This window comes from Antechinus flavipes, chromosome 6 (assembly GCF_016432865.1).
Source record: "Antechinus flavipes isolate AdamAnt ecotype Samford, QLD, Australia chromosome 6, AdamAnt_v2, whole genome shotgun sequence".
In the NCBI taxonomy this organism is placed as follows: domain Eukaryota; kingdom Metazoa; phylum Chordata; class Mammalia; order Dasyuromorphia; family Dasyuridae; genus Antechinus; species Antechinus flavipes.
In genome coordinates, this window is record NC_067403.1 from 199046993 (window position 1) to 199068472 (window position 21480).

The following is a 21480-nucleotide window of genomic DNA, read 5'->3' on the forward strand; positions in this document are numbered from 1 at the left end:
TTAGTGGCCTCCATTTCTACTTGAGTTTGACATCTCTGCACTACACCATGATGAGTCTTGCTACTACTGTGTTAAATTAAATATACACTTTAAAAACTTAGACATAACAGAAGTTCAGTTTCATATACAATCCTCTCTTTCCCCCTTCTTTGTATATAAAAACGTTCTTGTTTGTTGATTTTTAAGCTGTAATAAAAGGAAAAAAATTTTTAAAGAAAATTATCTGTCAAACTTTTTGGAAAAAATAACTAATATTTATATAGTGTTTTGAAACTGCCAACTTTACAGAGTTTTACAAGTCTATGAGTTAGGTCCTGTATTGTTTACCCCCATTTAACAGATGAGGAAATTGAGATTTAGGAATGTTAAATGACTTGTCCCCAGTCTCAAAGACAAGTAAACAGCGGAAGTAAGATTTATATCTAGGTTCCTCATTACTCCAACCCACAAAAATCATGGAATTTCCTATTTAAGACTTAAGTACCTACAAACCAATCTACATCCAATGCAATCATAAATAGTCAGCGAGTCTTCATCTGAAGACCTCTAGGAAGAAAGGAGCTCTCCTAACATGTTCGTATTTATATATGTATACATATTTTCTCTCTTATATATATACATAATATTCCAATTTATAATTTCATCATTGAGCCAGCCAAACTAACCTTATTCTCATGAGCGCACAACATTCTATATTGATGAGAGCTTTTGTCCTGGTTCTCCTCCATACCTGGAATACATTCCTCTTCATACTCAGAATACTTCTCAAGCTCATCTTCTCCATGGAACCTTTTCTGATTCCACCAGCTACAACCACCCTCTTTTCTTGGATTGAAGTGTTTAGTATTATCTATCTATCTATCTATCTATCTATCTATCTATCTATCTATTTATCTACATGTTTGTTCATCCATCTATCCATCTATTTATCCATCTACCCAGCTTTCTCTCTCTCCCCCTTTCTCTCTCTCTCTCTCCCCCCCCCTCTCTCTCTCCCCCTTTCTTCCTCTCTCTTTCTTTCTCTCTCTCTCTCTCCCCCTTTCTTCCCCCCCTCTCTCTTTTTCTCTCTCTCCCCCTTTCTTCCTCTCTCTTTTTTTCTCTCTCTCTGCTTCTCTCTCTGTGTGTCTGTCTCTGTGTATTTCTCTCAGTGTACATGTCTCTGTCTCTCTCACAAACACCCCTCAGGCACATCTCATTTTATTGCATTTCCTACTTTATTGTGCTTCACAGATTGCTTTTTCTGTTGTTGTTTTTACAAATTGAAGGTTTATGGCAACCCTTTGATGAGCAAGTCTATCGGCACCGTTTTTTCAACAGCGTGTGCTCACATCGTATCTCTGGGTCACATTGTGGTTATTCCTGAAAAATTCAAACTTTTCCATTAATCCCATGTCTGTTTTGGTAATCTGTGATCAGGGAGCTTTGATGTTACTATGGTAACTGTTTTGGGGTGCCACAAACCACCCCCATGGTGAACTTAGTTGATAAATGTTGTGTATTCTGAGTACTCCACTACCTGGCAACCCCCCCACCTCTGCCAAGCTTTCAGAGAGCTTTGGGAACATGGGCGCTCTAGCTGCTTCAATTTCTTCTGAATCCCCCAGACAGCGTACCTTGGCATTCGAATCTGCTGCCATCCTCTAGGTCCCGAGCAGGACCCAGTGCCTAGGGGTCATTACTGCAGGGGAGGCTGGCTTGGGAAACGCCAGGACACGCCTACGGGGAGACCTGGGAGTTAGAGGCGACTGTACGCCCTCCAGATGTGGGGAGGACATCTGCAAGGAGAGGCAGTGGCTGAGCGTGGAGCTTCTTGGGGCCTGGAAATGGATCTAGGAATCAGCATAAGGGCAGGGAGGGGGGCTGGAAGTTCGGTGGCTGGACATTCAAGACTTGTGAAACTCAGAGCCGAGTCGGATGGAAGCAATGGCTAAAAGTCCTTTTAGCTGCAATGAAGAGAAGAGAGGAGAGGAAAGGAAGGGAGAAGAAGAGAGAGGAGGAGAGAACGGGAAAGGGGGAGGAAGGAGAGTGAAGGGGAGGGGGAAATAGAGGAGAAGAGAGGGAAAGAGAAAGGGAAGGAGAGAAGAGAGGAGAGAGAAGGGAAGGGAAGGAAGAAGATTCCTTTGGAGGCTCATGAAGATTAGTCTCTACCAATCTCACTTCTCCCTCATCTTCAATGGTGAGCGCCCACCCCATTCTCTCTGATACACTAAAACCAAATCCTTCTGCTTCTTAAAGCTGCACAGTTCTAGAGAAGGCGACGCAAGCCAAAGGCGGTGCAATGAGTCTCCACAGAAGAGCTGAGATGAGAACCAGGGGTCCAGGCTCCTTCTCCTAGACCTTCGGGCCCTCCTTGCTCCCCTCCTCCCCCCACCACAGGAGGGGGTGCCGCTGCCTGTGCCTCCTCAAACATGAGATTTATGGGGGTCAGCAGGATGGCAGCACGAGAACGAGGTCTGAGGGCCCCTCCTCAAATTTCCCAGGCACATTCTCCCCTACAGCTGCCGGGCGTAACTTTAACCAACATCAAGAGAACAGAGCGGCTTCACTGAATTAACATGGCTCACATACCAGCTGGTCAACTTTCCCTTTGAAACCCATCCCCAGCTGGGCTGGGCCGGGCTGGGCCCGGCTGATTGGGAGCTCACAGGACAGTCTTTCCATACCATCTCCCCACCTCCAAAAAAAAAAAAAAAGGCCCAGGAGGGAAGGAAAAGAGAGGAAAGAGATACCTCCTGGAACCTCCCTTGTAAGGGAGCTCTCACACATGGTGGGCCATTGGCTGGCTTCCTACCCCAGTAATAATAGTAGCATTCACCCAGTACTTTAAGGTTTGTGAAATGCCTTAAACACATTTAATCTTCAAAATAACCCTGGGAGGTTGGTGCTATTATTATCATTCCCATTTTGTAGATGAGGAAATTGAGGCAGAAATAAAATGACTTGTCCCAGGATCACACAGTTAATAAGGATCTGGGTAGGGATTCAAACTCAGGTTCTCCTGACCCCAACTTAGCTCCCCCTATACTACAGCAGACCTGCCTACGGTGTATAAGGAAGAATACGATGAAGCTACAGAGACAGAATCACAGCCATGGAATTTCAGAGTTGGAAGGCACTCAGTGGCCATCTAGTCCTGTTCCACCGAACCTACTGGGTGCAAAGCACTAGGGCCAGATAAAAAGTTTAGATACAATTTGGCCCCTGACCTTCTGGAATATAATAAGTCAAAACACCAGACACGATGTCTCTGGGCGGATGTCATTAGGGGGATGGATTTCTGTCAGAGGGCAGCGTGGAGGAACATTTCCTGGCCCAAGGTGGAGAAACACTACTCGTTAACTACTCATTAACAGGGGGACAGGCTTGAAATCTGTAGAATGAGCAATCTAGGTCCTAACCTTGGGACTTAGGGGATGGGAACAGATGTTACAAGGCTGGTTATCTGGAGAGTCTGGAGGGGCTGGAGGGGACAGAGGGTGGATGTGGAGCCTACAGAAAGCCTGACAGAGCTGATTTAGGGCATTTTTAAGTTCAAGAAGCGGCTCCAGTGCTGGGGAGTACTGAGGCCCAGAAGAGGGATCAGGAAATCTGGATTGGTTCTTGGCTACCTCGGGAATCTTCGTTTCCAGAAAGGGACTCCAGAGACTGTCTAGCTCAAACCCTTCACTTCAAAGAAGAGGGAACTCAAACCCAGGAAAGTGACTTGCCCAAAATCATAGAGCTAATACTTAGTCAACATTTAACCCTAAGTCCTTTAGTCTTCTAAGTCCAAGCTTTTTCACACTAAGCTACAAATCTCTCCAAGTGGAGCAGCTAAAAAGAACATTGGATTCAGGGTCAAGAACTGGGTCTTATGGCACAATCTTCATTACTTCCCTTCTATGGGATCCTCTATTTTCTCCTCTCTGTCAAATGGATACGATAAACCCTGCTTTTCCTGGAATGAGATTTGAGAATCATTTAATCTAACATCCCTCTCTTTACAAATGGGAAAATGATAGCCTAAGAGGGAAATCATTGGCCCAAGGTCACAAAAGTAAAGCCAGTTTAGGAACAAGGTCTCTTGACTTTGTGTCAAGGGCTTTCTTCACTAGGAATGGGAGGAATCAAATAAGAAAGTTCTCTGGAAAATATAAAGTGGGATGATACTGAATAAATTATATTCCAGCCTTCACATCAGGAAAAAAAAAAAAGGTTCAAGTCCCACAAGCTACTGGCCACTTTAACAATTCTCAAAGACAGAAGCCGAAGCCCAAGTGATCTTCAGTGGCAGATGGAGGGAGTTTCCACACTGGGAGAATATTCACCAGACATGTGAAACACACAGCCAGCATGACACTCCCAGGTACATCAGGCACTTGATGAAGGGTAGAACTCCAAGATTCAAAGGGTATAGGACAAAGAAAGAGACAGAGACAGAAATAGAGATAGAAAAAGACACAGAGATAGAGAGATAGACATACAAAGAGACAAACAGAAAGACAGAAAGATACAGAGATAAATAGAAACAGAAACAGAGAGACAAAGAGAGACAGAGGCAGAGAGACCACAGCACTTCTAGCCCCATCAAGAAGACTAAACTCTCAGCTTTCTATAAATGCCATCACTGTCCCTCTGCCCCACTCAGAGACTTCAGACATTAGCTAACCTTGGCTTTAATCAGAGCTGAATCTGGGGCCCGTCCACTCTCTACCATGCTCCGGAAGCTTCCAGCTTATCCACAAATTCAACTTCCTTCCTGGTTAGGAAGCAGGGCTCTTGACAAGGAACGGTGCCGTGATCCAAGTGATCGGGGGAGTCAGGATACCAGGCTGGAGCCCTGACTCTTCCTCTCACATTAATCTCAGTGACCTTGGGCAAGGCAAGGGCAAAATGAGGGGTCTCCCCTTTGCAAGTCCCCACTCTTGCTCTGCCATTCTGTGATTCAACGTGAGCAGGGCAGGATTTATTCTCTCCATTTGCCAGAGCAGAAAACAGTGGGCAAGCACAATCTTCCCCCAACTGGATGAATACTCGTCTGCTGTCCACAAATCCGGTGTTCCCTTCACTACACTGTGCTTCCTTCCTTCCACTGGGTTGCCCTATCATTTCCTATTTGTGTGATCCAAAACAAATTGTCTGCCCTCTCAAGTTCACTCCAGAATCACAGAATCAGACTTAGAGTTGAAAGAGCTTCTGAGGCAGAGTCCACATCCTTCATCTTACAGATGAAGAAACTGAGGCCCACAGAAGGGGCCTCAATGTATGACTCAATGTAACACAGTAGTATCTGAAGCAGGATCAGAACCCTAAATCCTGCTCAGAACGATTCAGACTTACAAATTCAAATCTACAAAAATTCACTTCTAAAAATCTTGCTATTTGTTATACAAAGAGCTGTCGAACTCCAGTGGGCTCTTAAAATATCACTAGGAAATGTTTAACAAAATAAATAAATATCATTCAGCATATATAATTTTTATTTATGACTTTCTAAGTCAATATGCACAGGCAGGAATCGGTTTCTATTTCACTTTGACACCATTTGACTGAGTCATGCTGCTTCCCATCTGTAAAAGGGGAGGCAAGAGGAGCATCATAGACTCCATGATCTTTAAGGTCCCTTTCTCCATCTAAAATCTAATGGTCTGCTATCTGAAACCACATGCAAGGAAGGAAAGAGAGTTTTGTGCCACCAGGATCATCTAGGACTTCTCTCCAAAGGAGGTGCACATATATTGGCCAAGAGGACTCACAGCCTTCAGGACGATTCCCTGATAATACCACCATCTTCATGAGGATTTCCCAGAGCAATTCTACTTCATGGTAGGGACATTCAGAGATAGATAGATAGATAGATAGATAGATAGATAGATAGATAGATAGATAGATATAAATATATATAAAAAACACACCCCATCTAATGGCTGGATTTCGATACAAGTCAAAACCAGAATAAATTTCAATTACTATATATATTTTGCTACCTCAGTTGAAGGGAAAGTCAAGACACAGCAATATTATTAGGAAAAGCAGCATGTAAGTGAAATGAGCAGAACCAGGAGATCATTGTACATGGTAACAACAACATTATATGATGATCAGTTCAATTCTGATGGCCGTGGCTCTCTTCAACAATGAAATGATTCAAACCAGTTCCAATTGTTCAATGATGAAGAGAGCCATCCACACCCAGAGAAAGAACCATGGGAATAGAGTGTGGACCACAACACAGCATGCTCACTTTTTTTGTTGTTGTTCACTTACAGGTTGTTTTCTTTCTTTTTTTTTCCTTTTTGATCTGATTTTTCTTGTGCTTTTAATATGTTTAACATATATTGGATTACTTGCCATCTAGAGGAGGGGGTGAGATGAAGGAGGAGAAAATCTGGAAAACAATATTTTGTAAGGGTCAATGTTGAAAAATTATCCTTGTATACATTTTGAAAATAAAATGCTTTAATTTAAAATTTTAGTCTAAATAACTTAAAGTGGAAAAAAAGTAAAGCAGCATGGCCACAGACTCTCAGAGCTGGAAGAGATCTCAGAAGCCATGTCCTCCATTCCCATATCAGAGAAAGATTCAAGCATAGTTGGGACTCCTTGTCTCCAACAATCCTAACAAGGGATCATCTACCCTTTCCTTGAAGATCTAAGGAGAAGACCCCAAGTAGCCCCTGTGGGTTAACTATCATTGCCTGAAGATTTTGCTGACATCAGGCCTCCATTTGCCCCTTGGATACTTGTACCTGTTACTGTTAGCTCTGGGGCCAAGAAGAACGAACCTTCCATAGAAGAGATTCTCAAATGTTTAAAAGCCAGCTTTCATGACTTTTCTATCTGGTGGTTGGGAAAGAGGGGAAAGGAAGCTAGAAAGATGAGGAAAAGTCATTCTGTGTCTTCTTTAGGTCTAGCCCAGTGGTGCTTTATTGTTTGGTAAATGACTAAATGAAGCAGCTGACTTTTTCATTCACAATATGGTTTTCCGTATTTTTTTTTACCATGTTTGACATATATCGGACTACTTGCCATCTAAGGGAAGGGGTAAGGAAAAGGGGACAAATTTTGGAACACAAGGTTTTGCAAGGGTAAATGTTGAAAACTTATCCATGCATATGTTTTGAAAATAAAAAGCTTTAATAAAAAATTGGTTTCCATACATTAAAGAAGCGGCAAAAAGAAGAAGAGGAAGTGGAACCAGCCTCAAAGCTAGAAAGAATTGGATTGAGTTCTGTCTATGACATTCTTACCATATAACTGGGTCAGTCACTTAACTTCTCAGTCCTCTAAGCAACTCACTTCGAATTTAAGTTTCAGAAAAACAACTGAGCTGCCCAGGAGAGAGGGTTTACTCACCTGGGAATTTTCCTGCCAATGAAATTTCAGAACCAGTTCCTATTGCTTCATTTTGAAGACTGAACGAGTGAAATGGTCAAAAACCAGGGAATTTCAGGGGAGTGAGTGCATGAATGAATCAAAGAATGATGGAATTCAAGGGAGTGAGTGAATGATTAAACTCCTTCTAATCTAAAGCTCCAGAAAGCAGGGAAGGCATATCTCTCATGGTCCCAGCCAGACCAGAGAAACACAAGCAGAAGCCCTAACAAGAGACAAGAGCAGGAAACAGGAAGGTTGGAAGTGGCGTCATGGTGCCCAGAGTACCCCTATCCCCAATTCCCGGCAGTATCTCCCAGAATCACTCGGGGGGCCAAGAGCTAGGAACTCATAACCCGAGATAGCAAGTGTTGGAAACATAAACAACTCTGTTGTTCTTGGAGAGCCTCTTGGAAACCAAGATGTCCTGTACAGAAGGAGCACTTAGCTGCTCAGTTTCACCGAGAGGAAAACTGCCTTGAAACCCCATACCTCTCTACACTGCTTTTCTCAAAACTAATAACTCCATTGAGAGGCTCTTCCTGAATTATGAATTATGGTCTTTAAGAGCTAGAAATACATTTTAACATCCACTAGCTAGAATAGCTGAAATTCATAACATAAGTATTAGCCAGTAGGTATGATCTCAACCAACATTTGGGGTCTAAAAATTGCTAGACTTTCCTCCCAAACTGCACTGTGTTAAACTTTGTACTTCTGAGTATTTACTTGCTTTCTATTTTTGCTTATATACTTAAATGTAATGTTTAATATGTATTTGGTGTCTCCCCCATCCAGGAGGTATCATCTGAGCTGAGCAGGGGTAGCACAGGTAATACAGGAGAAGGGAAAGCTCAAGTGCTGATGGAAGGTTGGAACCTCAAAGAGCCCTCAGCAGACATTTAGTTTAGGTTGTACCAGAAGAGAATTCCCGCTCTACAGCATCCATGACACATCCTCTTGTGTCTCCTCAAAGTCCTCTCCACATAGAGAACTGTCCAGTTCCTAAGGCAGCTCCTTCCACTTTGGGACAATCCTAACAAGGAGAAACTCTTCCCTTAGAGCCAGTAAACTGCCTCCCTGTCAGTCCGCCACTGCTCCCAGCTTTCCCTGCCCCAAACCCCAAGCATGGCAAGCTAATTGCTCTTCCTTGTGATGGCCCTTCAGACCTTTGGAGGCATCTAGGACTGGCCACAGGACAATGGCAGCAGCTGACATTTACAGAGCACTTTCCATTTTATCGAGTGCTTTTCCTGGACCATCTTATTTAATCCTCCATGCAGCCTTGGGACAGAGCCATTGTAGTTATTTACACCCCCATTTTGCAGATGAGGATATTGAGATTCAAAGAATTTAAGACACTTGCATGAGGTCACATAGCTAGGATGTAAGTCTTCCTAATTTCTGGGCCTTCCATTAAGCCCCAACGCGCCTCCACTAAGGGAGAATGGGATGTACTACTACTGCTGTAAAAGATTTGTGAGTTTGGATCTGGAAGACCTGGGATCAAATGTCAGTTCTGCTACTTCCTAACTTGACTTTGAGCAAGATATGTAACCTGTCTGGGTCTCAATTTCCTTATCTGTAAAATAAGACCATTAGGCTTTAAGATTCCTTCCAGCTTTATCTTTCAGAGTATTCCCGAGTCTATGAGCAAGAGGGGCTAAGGCTAGAGGCAGACTCTGGCAAGCCCTGAATGCCAGGTTAACCCAAACCCTCTCCTCAGTCCATCCCCCACTCCCTGAAGCAAAACCACTCCTGTTATCTCCTAGACTGGGGGGCTGGAGGGGGTTCCCTGAGCCTGGAGCCCTTTAAGCAGAAGCCTGGGCCCAAGAGCATGGTGAACACCAAATGTTCTCTGCAACATCAGAGGGGGGCTGAAAGGGGACATTGTTTCCAGCTCTGTAACCTCCCCGGCTCCCACCCCTGAGGACTTGCTGCTTCTTGAGAATTTCCTTTCTCTGGCCTGAATCCCAGGCTCCCCATTCAGGAGCCTGAGCCAACCCCCCAGGTCCCAGCCCCCACCAGCCTGGATGGATGCTGACTGTACAGGAACTATACCACCCCGGCCCCAAAGGCAGCAGGGCACACTCCCAACGTCCCCTGCTCCACCCCCATGAAAACAAAAATACAGCCCTAGGGGCGAAGGGGAGGGGAAGCCCTCTCTCTCCAGCCGGGGCCACCCCTGGGAAGCATTTAAAGATTCCTCCCCTCACAAGTCAGAGAATGGGAAGAAAGATGTTCCCGGCCCCCTCCCCGCTGAGGGCACCTCCTTCCCTCTCCGACCTGCCCTGCCCCCCACAGACATCTCTAGTACCTTTACAGAGCCTGGCCCCTCAATACCACTAATCCCCAGGCACTTAATGAACTACAAGCTTTCCCTTTCACTGGGACAAAAGTTTCTTTCCTTTCTCCCGGCTAATCGCAGGCAAACTGTCCCCAGTCCCCACCATGAAGTCGCTTAAAATCCTATTCCCCTCAGCAAGCCCTCCTCCCACCCACTAGGGGGTGAGGTGGGGGAAGGGAGGGCAGAACAAAGAAAGTGTACTTAATTTAGATGTGGAAGGGGGGATGGAGGGTGGGGTGGATGGGTGGGGAGATGGATAGATGGAGGGGGGAGGGGAGGGATGGATAGGGGTGGATAGGTGGAGGGATAGATGAGTAGATGGATGGATGGAGGGGTGAAGAGATGGAGAGATGGATCGGGGTGGACGGATGCAGCAATGGAAACCAAGAAAGAAGTGACTGCAGTGGTCCATGGGAGGTGGGCTGAGGACCTGACTGGGTGACGGCTCTGGATGCAAGTGAGATGCATCCTGCTGCAACCAGTTCCACCATTTAACTCAGTGTGACCATCTGCGGTTGAGAAATCTACAAATGATATAAATCAAGGCTCAACGTGTTATTTTGTTGATTGTCTAGACTTGAGAAGCCAATAATAGAAAAGCTAATGATCAGATGGTTGTTAAACATTTACCATCATATCCTGAGGGAAACTCATCAAGATTCAGCAATTAATTGGGCTGAGGGGAGAGTTGAGATGAGCCCCAGCAAATCTAGAAGTGTAAGGGAGGTACTCAACAGAAATAAGGAAATCAGGAAGGGAAGGGCAGAGATAATGAACTCTCCTTGGGACATACTGAGTTTGAGATGCAAATGGCCATCTTTCTCTCTGCTTCCACATATGTAAAATGTGGGACTTGCACTCAAGGCTTTTCCCCATCCCTACTTGAAGAGGTTCCCTAGGAAGGAGTAATCTCATCTAACTGCTCCCACTAAGGAGACTCCCTGAGGGCTGAGCCCCTCCATTCCCCAGATTTTAGCAGAAACCAAGCCCATCTAAAACCAGGAGCAGAGGTCTTGGAGAGCGTCCAGGAGGAAAGAGAACTGGGCTGGGATCACTCTCCTTGCACACACACACAAACATAAGCTTGAGACACACAGATATATTTTATATATATATATATATATATATATATATATATATATATATATATATATATATATATATATATATATATGTATATACACACACAGACAGAACAAATACAAACACTATTATGCACAAAGATGCACTGAGCCAAAAAAAGATACTTTATGCACAGACACAGAGACACTTTATGTATCGAAAGTCTAAGACAATAAATGTTTACTAGCTTAATATATAAAACACAGTTATATTATATACATAAGTATCACCTACACACAGGGACACATGTATCACATAAGGATACCATATTCCTATACATCACACCCACAGAAGGGAACCTGCATCTATACATGGATACACACAGAGAGCACGATGCATGTGCAAGTACTTGGAATACATGTATAACAAACACATGTTAAGCACATGTAGAACAGATGCATTGAACTATAAATACATGCCACATACACAGATGCACTGAAGATTGTTAGACATACAGTGTACACTGACACACCGTGGTATAATTATATCACAGACAGGTAAAACTTATCCATATATTACATACACAAACATACCAAAAAGCAATGGGGTCAAATAAGAATGAATCCTTTAGGGCAACATATTGATTAGAAAACCCCAAATTAACATTATCTAGGTTGTATTATATTTTTCTTCATTTTGTTAAACATTTCCCAAATGTATTTAATCTGGTTAGAGCCTTGTGTGAGCTGCTTGGGACTCACGGGCTCCAAGTGTGACACCTTTATTATGCAGTATACAAGTATATCACATAAACAAAAATACCAAAATTTGATAAAAACTTAGATGCTCCTTATAGAAACACAAATGCTATGCCCATGTGTAATATCATACAGATGCACAAAAGCATCCCATATAGACACACATACACACCAGACACTAAACATCGCTCCTATTTACGCACACCCCCTGGCTCTAACAAGAAAGTCAGCTGGCCCAGGCCTGACCCATAGGCTCTCAAGGCAAGGCCCACCACACTCCTTAGCCTTCTCATCCCCCAGATTGGGAAAAAACTTCACACCTGGCCCAAGCACACAAAAGAAATTTTTAGAAATTAAAACATCTCAATCTGACCGTTTCTCCTCTTCTGCTCCAATTAATTACCCATTAATCTTATACCCCAAATCATTTGTAAAACCTTCAGTTGGTAACTGAATTGCTTTGCTCAGCAGGGCTCTAAGGAACAGGAAATGGTGTTAGCGCTTTCTAAGTCACTTAGCCTGGGGGATATACCACCAAATATAGTCACAATTTCTCCCAAGCTGGAAAGACTCTCCAGCACCGTGATAAGGGCTCCTAATCAAGGCAGTAGCCATTAAGTGTGGTAAATAAACACATACAGAAGTTAGGTACTATCTCTTTACAAGAACAGAGGAACAGACCTCTGTCCGCAGGGATCTCACGGTATGGGGGTGGTGATGGAGTGAAGGCCAGAAGGAACAGACCCAGGCCCCATTCTGAAGGAGCAAACGGTGGGGGCGGCTACAGGGCAGGGAAGGCCCTGCCCTCAGAGAGTTCCCAGTCTGTCTGTGAGTAGACTCACACAGGGAACAGAGAAGCAGATGTGGTGAAAAATTACCCAGTGAAATGAGTTCTGTGTTAGTGAAGGGAGAGAAGGAAAGTTCCTTGCAGGCAGGGGTCAGAGGAGCTTCTTGGAGGAGGTGGTACCTAGAATGGCAGAGTCTTCCAGAAAGCAACTACAGAGGTTTTGCCAGCTGAACACAAGTAGCTGCCACACTTTGTAGCGTTTCCCAGGGCAAACAGCGCTAAGCCTCTCATTTCTCCAAAGGGAAGAATTTGAAGGATCTCTTATCTGTCTATCTCTGCATGTCTATCTCTTTCCGTGTGTGTCTCTGTCTCTGTGTCTGTCTCACACATCCTTCCCCCACTTTCCTATTTATGTTCCTACAATTCATAGCCAAACAGCCAGTAAGTGGCAGAATTTGAACATCTACTTCTAAAGATCACTTCATTAAGGCGCCCTGTCTCTCTCTAACTTTGTTTCTCTTTCAGTCTGTCTCTTATCTCTTTGCTTCTCTTCTCTTCCCTCCCTCCATTCGTTCCTCCTTCCCCCCTCTCTTTCCTTCCTTCCTCCCTCCTCCCTTCTCTTTCCTTCCTTCCTCCCTCCTCCCTTCTCTTTCCTTCCTTCCTCCCTCCTCCCTTCTCTTTCCTTCCTTCTTCCTTCCTTCTTTCTTTCTTTTTTCTTTCTTTCTTTCTTTCTTTCTTTCTTTCTTTCTTTCTTTCCTTCTTTCCTTCCTTCCTTCCTTCCTTCCTTCCTTCTTCCTTCCTTCCTTCCTTCCTTCCTTCCTTCCTTCCTTCCTTCCTCCTAAAGCATCCCTTTTAAATCTACATGGAGTTACCAGCTCAAGTATGACCTCCCTAATCAAAACCTTCCATCATCTACCCATCCCTGACTCCCTCTCCACTGCCCACCTCAGTCTAAAGGGAGCCAGGACCTTAGGATTTTCCATGCTCAGCTAACATCTCCAGTTTGCCCCGGTGACTTAACTGAACCCAGATCGGGAATCTATTGCATCTGAGGCAGGATGAAGAACCAGGGGCTGAGTTTCCAGAGCCCTTAGTTCTGAATGAGTCACTCCCTCTCTAGATGGTCTTTGACAATGTTGAAAGTGCCTTCCTTTAGCAGAGTTCTTCAGGTTTTACAAAACATTTTTCCTCCCAACATCCCTATGAGGCAGATATGGGAGGCACCATTATCCTCATCTTACAGAGAAACTTGAAAGTGAGAAAAGATTAATGGAATTACCCAAGACCACATAGCTGGAAAACAAGAGAGTGTCACTCAGACCCTGAGCCCCAGAGCTTTCTCCTCTGTGCCATACTGAGTCCAGACAGGGCCCCTTCCCATCTCTGATCCTCAGTTCCCTTCCCTACAAAATTAATCCCTAAGGTACCCTTCAGCTCTGATGCAATTCTGGCCAAGGGATAATCTCCCTGACCAAATTTGGTTCTCTGATGGGATTTTGCTCTTCCAGATGATTTAGAACCAGAGAGGAAATAATAGAATTTCAGGCTAGGAGTCATCTTGTCCAATCTGTTACTAAAGAAGAGTCCTCTCAACATCATGTCCTACAAATGATTATCCTGCCTTTACTTGAAGACATTCAAGTGTTCAAAAAGAGAAGCTCATTCCCAAGGCAACCCATTCCACTTGACCCAAGTTCTGGCTCTGGCCCTTTGCAAGATCTTCCCACACCCACCAACTGGTTCTGTCCCATGGAGCTAATCAGAAGGCTAATGCCTCTTTTCCTATCAGCCCTTCTTCCCTTCTTGAGAAATGGCCCTAACTCCCTTCACTTACCCTCCTATGGCCTCATCTCCAGTCATCTCACCTACTGGTGACTCTCCTTTGGACACGCTCTAGTTTACATCCTTCCTGAAATAACAGTGCCCCAGAGGACCACAAGTCTCTAGAGATAATCTGACCAGAATAGAGGACTATTGTAGAGATGATCTGACCAGAGTGGATGACCTTAGGACTAATGATTCTCTCCTATTGGAAACCGTGGCTCTCCTGATGCAGCCCAACATGGCTCTTGCTCTTTTGGTTGCCAAGTAACACTGCTGATTCACAACGGATTCACGTCTAGTACAAGAGGCTCCTTTCCAGTGCTAGTGAGCATCATCCCTCTCACCCCGCTGACCTGGTAGTGGCCAGCACCCCAATGGGCATGCTAATAAGGTGCACACAGCTTGTTTTCCATGATCAATCTGACTTCAGAGTGGGATGACTGCTCCTTTGCAAATGGTGTAACTAGAGACAGCCCGTCCCCCGCCTGGGGAGGAATTCCAGAATTATTCACACATGTTCTCCATGAAATTCACTCTGGAAGGGTATGGAGAGGAACTCCCAGACTTTGCATGCTTTTCCCAGTTTCTTCTTCCTCAAGAATAAGATGAGTTTTGGAAGTAAAATCCTTGAGAGACTAAATTGTTGGGAAGAGCCTCTAAAGTCAGCCCAGTCACCAATCGACCAATCATTATCACTTGTGTTTATATGGTATTTTACACTTTCTAAAGCACTTTCCTCCAAATCAAACCACGCTGTAAGAAGGGCTATGATTCCTATTTTAATACTATTGTGCTACAAGAAATGATGAAAGGGATGAAAGGGAACTTGGGAAAGTTTATATGAACCAATGAAAAGTGCAGTGAGCAGAACCAGGAGAATCATTTTATAATTACCGCGATACATAAAAACAAATATCTTTGAAAGACCTGAAAATGTTTACCAATGCAATAACTAATTTTGTTCTCCAAATCACCCAAGTCTGAAATCTCAGAGTTATTCTCAACACCCCTCTCCACTGTCCACATCTTATGTCAGCCTAGCAGCTGCTTTTCAGCAATATTCCTCCAACCAAGTCCCTTCTTCTCACTTCTCACTCTTAGACTAAGCTTTTATCATGTCTCACGTGGACCACTGACATGGCCTAATTGGTCTCCCTCCCTTTCCTTTTTCTAGTCAGTTGATCACAAATCTCACAAAATCATCTTCCACCATAATGCACAGGTATGACTGTGGCCCTCTTCTGCTCAAAAGCCTTCAATGGTTCTCTACTGTCTGAAGGATGAAACACAAATTCCAGAGTCTGGCATTTAAATCCCTACCCAACTTACCCAGACTTATTTCATTCCACTTCCCCCTTCTGATTTTCTTTTTTTTCCTTCCCTCCTTCCTTCCTTCTTTCCTTACTTTCTTTTTGGTGAGGTAATCAGGGTTAAGTGACTTGGCCAGAGTCACACAGTCAAATATCTGAAGGCAAATGAACTCAGGTCTTCCTGATTCCAGGATCATACTCCATCCACTGTGACACCTACCTGTCCTTTCTGTTGTTCTGAAGAAGACTGCTAATGGTTCTCCTGTCTTGTTTTGCTTACTCCTGACTCCTAGATCCTCCTGAAAGCTGAGGTACTTTGAGTTTTGTAGGACTCTTATTTTTGGGAAGGAGGAGTGGAAGAGTTTTTACAAGTGCCTCAGAGGATACCAGATTGGTGATGATTTTACACTGTCCAAAAAGTCTCCTCTCACCCCCTGAAGGCCACAATGATCATTACCACTTTGTGGAAGGACAGCTGGCTGACCAACTATTTGGCACACTTCGTTTTTTCCTGTACATCTAGAAATTATTTTCTTCCCTGGGATGTCCTCCAACTCAGGTACCACCTTCTCCAAGAAGCCATCCCTGATGTGCTCAGTTTAGTGATCTCAAATTTTTCTAAAGAATTGTGTTTGGATCCCTTCTTTACCTCCTCAAACCATCCTCCCCTACAAACAAGTAATGTTGCTTACTTTTATTATTATTTACTTAATGTTGCTTATGTTGTGTGCCCTGCCATGGACTCGGTCCCCAACTGGTTAGACAAGATGTTCTTTGAAGGTAGAGGTTATTTCACTTCTGCTTTTGTAGCCCTGGCATCCAGCATAGTGTCTGGCATACAGACACTTGCTGAAGTTGAAGAAGTGAAGCTCCCTGACTCTGGAAGGGTCTAGGGAAGGTGAGGCTGGAAGGACAACTACAAGACACAAGTAGATGACAAATCCTGTCTCTTTAAGCACCTTAAGGGCAGACTGACTGTGCTTTTTGTCCTTGCAACTTTAGCATTTAGCACAGTGCCTAATGAATAATAAGCACTTAATAAGTGTGTTTTTATTCATCTATTCACCCTCTTCTGGTTCTCCATGCAGTTGGAAAAAGCACATGCCCTAGATCCTCCTGAAAGCTGAGGTACTTTGAGTTTTGTGGGACTCTTATTTTTGGGAAGAAGGAGTGGAAGAATTTTTACAAGTGCCTCAGAGGATACCAGATTGGTGATGATTTAACACTCAGCTCACTCTCTCCAAAAAGTCTCCTCTCACCACATGAAGGCCACAATGATCATTACCACTCTGTGGACGGACACCTGGCTGGCCCAACTCCCACCTAGTCTGTATCTGGAAGCCCTAAGACTTTGGGAAAATTCGAGTCGATGGGGAGGTTGGGTGCCTACCAGGGTGCCCATTGCAGGGAAACACTGGAGTCCAGCCCACTCTGGGATTGTGCAATTACGTAAGGTTATCAGGTGGTGACTCATTGTAACAGCGTTTCCAGGCATTCAGCGTCTTTCAGCAGCAGCCACCCGCTCTCCTCGGATGTTAGATCACAGCCAGGGCCCTCCCTGCGACAGAGCCTTTCAAAAATAGGCTGGAAGTTGGCTACCTCTACAAGGAGAGGGACTGGGGGAACGAGGAGCGCAGGAAAACTGCTCAGGCTTCTCATGTCCACACGTAAAATGAAGATTTCCCAATGGCTCAAAACTGGGGGGCATCCCAAAGCTACCCTTAGAATCCTGGGATATTTGGCTGCTAAGAAACCTAGAGACCATCTAGTTCTAACCCAAACCTTTCCTTTTACAGATGGGAAACTGAGACCCAGAGAAAGGAACGAATTTAGTCAAGATCACATAAGTCAATCCTAATCCTGTAATGGGCCACCTCCTACCTCTCCATGGGATCCCTAAAATGAGAGGTTCTGTTACCCACAGAGATAGAGAAGGTCAAACAAGACTCTGGATTGGTCAGCTTTCCCCAAACCATCATCACTGCGTTCCAAGATGGCAGTCTCCAACTTGCAGTCCTTCTCTATCCATATTCCTACCTCACATAGTGTAGCCACAGTTATCTCACCAGCGTGTGCTACAGGATTTGAAGGAAAGAGATCTGACATTTACTAGCCACAAGACCCTCTCAAAGCCTAGACCACAGCACTAAAAAGATCCTTCATAAACAGCTGGAAAAAGAAAAATGAACTTCATCAAGCACACTCCCATCCACTTGTAAGATCTCTTTATGTATTCTCTGTGTGTGTTAGAATGTAAGCTCCTTGAGGGCAGGAATTGCTTTCTGTCTTACTTGCTTCTATTTGTATCTGACACTTAGCAGAGTGCCTGACACCTAGTAAGTGACTAATAAATATGATGTCTAAATTATCTATCTAAAAAGTCTAGACAGGCTAGAATGTTTAGACTGAATCAAATAAGATGAAATTTGATAGGGATAAATGGATGAATTTGCATGGTTTCAAAAAAAATCAACAAATGAAGACGGAGAGACCTGGCAAAATGAGAACTTGGAGATTTTAGTGAACTGCAAGGTCTGCATGAGTCCACAGTAGGAGATGGCACACCACAAAGTGGATGAGGTCTGAGGCAACCATGAGAAGAATCTTGGAATAAAGTTTGGGCAGACTTGCTATACTCTGTCCTAGCCAGCCAACATCTGGAATATTTGTCTTCAGTTATATATTCCCATTTTAGGAAGGAGATGGAAAAGCTGGGCAGAGTCTAGAGAAAGGCATCAAGGTCATGTCATATGATGTTCAATTGAAGGAGCAACAGACATTTAGCCTGGAGAAGAAAAGACTTTGGGTGGGATGGGAGATCATAGGTATCTTCATACATGTGAAGGACTGTTACATCAGAGCAGGTATACACTTGATCTTTTACACAAGGGAGTTAAAAAAAAGCAAATTTAAGTTTGCTGCAAAGAAAAACTTTTTCTAACAATTAGCTTTATCCAGAAATGGAGTCATGAAGTGAGTCATGTCTCACTAACAAACCCTCACCCCCTGCACACCAGAGATCTTTAAGCAAAAGCCAAACACTACTTTTCAAGTAGACTGTAGAGGGGATTTTTTTTCATCTATACATTGGAATAGGTGGGTTTTAAGTTGTTAAGCTGTTCCCAACTCTAAGAGATTCCATAATTCTATTCCCTCTGTCCTGAGTCCTGGGGATCCACAGGCTACCAACAGGTGACATGTTAATAATAATTTATGATTATACAATACTCCCCATCCACTATGTCACTTAAGTCCTTCAATAACACTGAGAGGTTGAAGGTTTATTATCATATGGGATATCATATCAGACACAGAAACTGAGGAAAAGAGAAAAGAAATGGCAGAATTAAAACAGAAGACCTTGATTTCCCATCTCTAATCTAGCACTCACTCCAATGCATCAGTTTGAAGCCTCGAATTATTCAAAGAATCATCAAACTGAGGATAAAAAGCTTTAAAAAGCAACTTTCCCTGAATTAGAGGAGGCATGAAAAAGCTCAGTGCAAGTCTGCCAGTAGCAGATCTGTAACTTTCCCTTCTGCCTTCTGTGGGATAGGGGAGAGGGAAATGTGAAGAGACAAAAACAGAGACTCAGACACATAAACAGACACAGAGAGAGAGAGAGAGACAGGAGAAAGGGGAAGGGAGAGGTACAAAGAGAGCTATCTTCGGAGCAATTCTCTCAGCTCTCAAGTACCGAACCAACCAGATGTTGGCAAAGATGTGATTGCTTAATCCCTGATCAGTCTCCAATTATCCTCTGCAAAGTTTTCAAAGAGAATGAGGGGAAATATTTATATGCAAGCAAATTAGCCTTTCATTAGGCAGGCAAGAACCTCTCAGGGCCCACCTGTTTCCCCTTCCCAAGTCTCTAGAAGGAGAAATATTACTTGGGCCCTAGGAGGAAGGAGGACCTTGGGCAGCCAGGAAATCTTCCCAGAACTGTGGGCCATCAAATGCCCATTTCAGAAGAGGGCTTAGCCCACAGAGGGTGGAACAGCAAGAAGCAGTCACATCCTGATACTACCTGCTATAGTGTCATGGGACCTAGAGCTGAAAGGGACCTGCAAGGTGGCTTAGTCCAACCCCCTCATTCTACAGATCAGGAAACAGAGGCACAGACATTTGAGTTTATTTGCCCAAGATAACAAAGGGGGTTAAGTGCCAGGTTTGGGATTTAAATCCAGGACCTTGAAATCTAAATGAAGTGCTTTCCCCCTGTGTTATACTCGAGAACCACCAGGATGTGCCATTATAACCGTGGAAATGCAATAGAAATACGATGATGTATTTAACATATATTGGAATACTTGCCGTCTAGGGGAGGGAGGAGGAAGGGAAGGAGAAAAAAATTTGGAGCACAGAGTTTTGCAAGGGTGAATTTCGAAAACTATCAATGCATATGTTTTGAAAATAAAAGGCTTAAAAAAAAGAAAGGGGCAGTTAGGTGATGCAGTGGATAGAGCACCAGCCTTGAAGTCAGGAGGACTTGAGTTCAAATCTGGTCTCAGACACTTAATACATACTAGCTGTGTGACTTCAGGGAAATTGCCTCAGGTTAAAAAAAAAATACATTGACACTGAATTTCAACTGACTTAACTATAAACTATATGTTTCTATTCCACTTTAAAAAAAAAAAAAAGAAATATGATGACTGTCCAAGATGATGGGAACAGTGTCAGGAGATGGGAAATCTAACCAGTACTCTGTTGTAGAGGCAGGCCCTATAGAAAGAACACTAGGGCTTCCAATCCCAACTAAGATGCTTCCTGGTTATGAGGCTCTGTGTATATCACTTAGCCAATTGTTCTGTGCCTCAGTTTTTTTATATGCAAAATGGACTCAATGGATTTCCTCTAAGATCCCTTCCAGCTCTAAATCTATGATTCCACAATGAGAGAAACAGCTCCAGATTAGAAGTAAAGGGGCCTTGAGTTCAAAGCCTGCCTTGGACGCTTCAGAGCTGGACAAGCTTGGACAAGCCCCATCTCCTCTTAGCCTCCGGTTGTCCAGTTCCATGTGTAAAATGAGCAGGCTGGACTGGATGATCCCTAAGATTCCTTCCAGTTCTAAATTTATGTTCTTATGATTAAGTATAAATTTGGAGCTTCCTTAAGTGCAGGAGGCTGAGTCCAGTCCTGCAGAGTGAGTAGTTAGGACAGGTCTGGGCACCTGTAAAAATCAAGGCAGCACAGGAGGGCAAAAACTTAGAATTTTCACTGCCTCAGTTTCTTCATCTGTTTAAAAAAAAGGAATTTAGAAGAGAGCTGGATGTTGTGTGTTTCTCTGATCTGACAAAATCATGGGCCAAAAATCAAAAAACTGTGTGGGACAGCTGGGAAAGTTTAGGCACATCTAATCTGGGCCTGGGGTTTGCTTGTATTATATCTACCTCTAATGGCTACCACGGGTACATGATTATAAGGACTTCTTCCCCTGTGGAGAAAGGTACTCATACGCATGCAGTCTGTAGGGACCGCAAGAGAGCAGATGCCCAAGAGGAGCTTGCAAATGAGCGCCAGGAGAAGAGAGAAGGGACATTTGCGATCAGAGCCCAGGGCATCGGGCAAGCCTGGATGCCAGGCTAGTGATGAGTCACAAAGGGGAAGGGTCAGATCAGGGAGAAGCAAAAGGCCTGGGGCTGAAAAAGCATTGGGGAGAAACTGGGTCAGGAAGCAAGGTCTCCAGGCAGAATCCTTCCCCACTACAGCAGATGCTTTCCACTCTCGGCGTTTGGCAGTCCATCCATCACCAGGCTTACGTCACAGGTGGGCAATCAGGGGACTGGTCCTGAGCCACATCTGTCATGGAGAGATGGTCCAGCCCAAGCCAAGTACCCACGCCTGAGACCATCAGCTCACCCAGCAGAGCTCCCCATGACGGATGCCGCTTCCCCAGGGAGGAATTTCTAAGCTGACACTTTGTGTAAATAACATCGCTTGCTTTAAACAAGTTCTCTGGCACAGCTCTCACCGGTTCATCCTCACAGGGTCCCCTCCCCTCCCCTATGCTATAGTTCCGACAGAGGCTGATGCAAT

The 21480-nt window shown here is 44.1% G+C and overlaps 1 protein-coding gene and 1 long non-coding RNA gene across 3 annotated transcripts in view; both read right to left on the bottom strand.

Annotated features, from left to right (window-relative positions):
* The window catches only part of FGFRL1 (fibroblast growth factor receptor like 1), a 134161-nt gene that overhangs the window by 20184 nt on the left and 92497 nt on the right, over positions 1-21480 (bottom strand). The window lies entirely within an intron of this gene.
* Positions 13100-18454, bottom strand: LOC127540957 (uncharacterized). Its single transcript, XR_007948324.1, has 2 exons — positions 16704-18454; positions 13100-15875 (listed from the first exon to the last, which is right to left on the bottom strand). It is a non-coding gene; the product is annotated as an uncharacterized LOC127540957 (long non-coding RNA).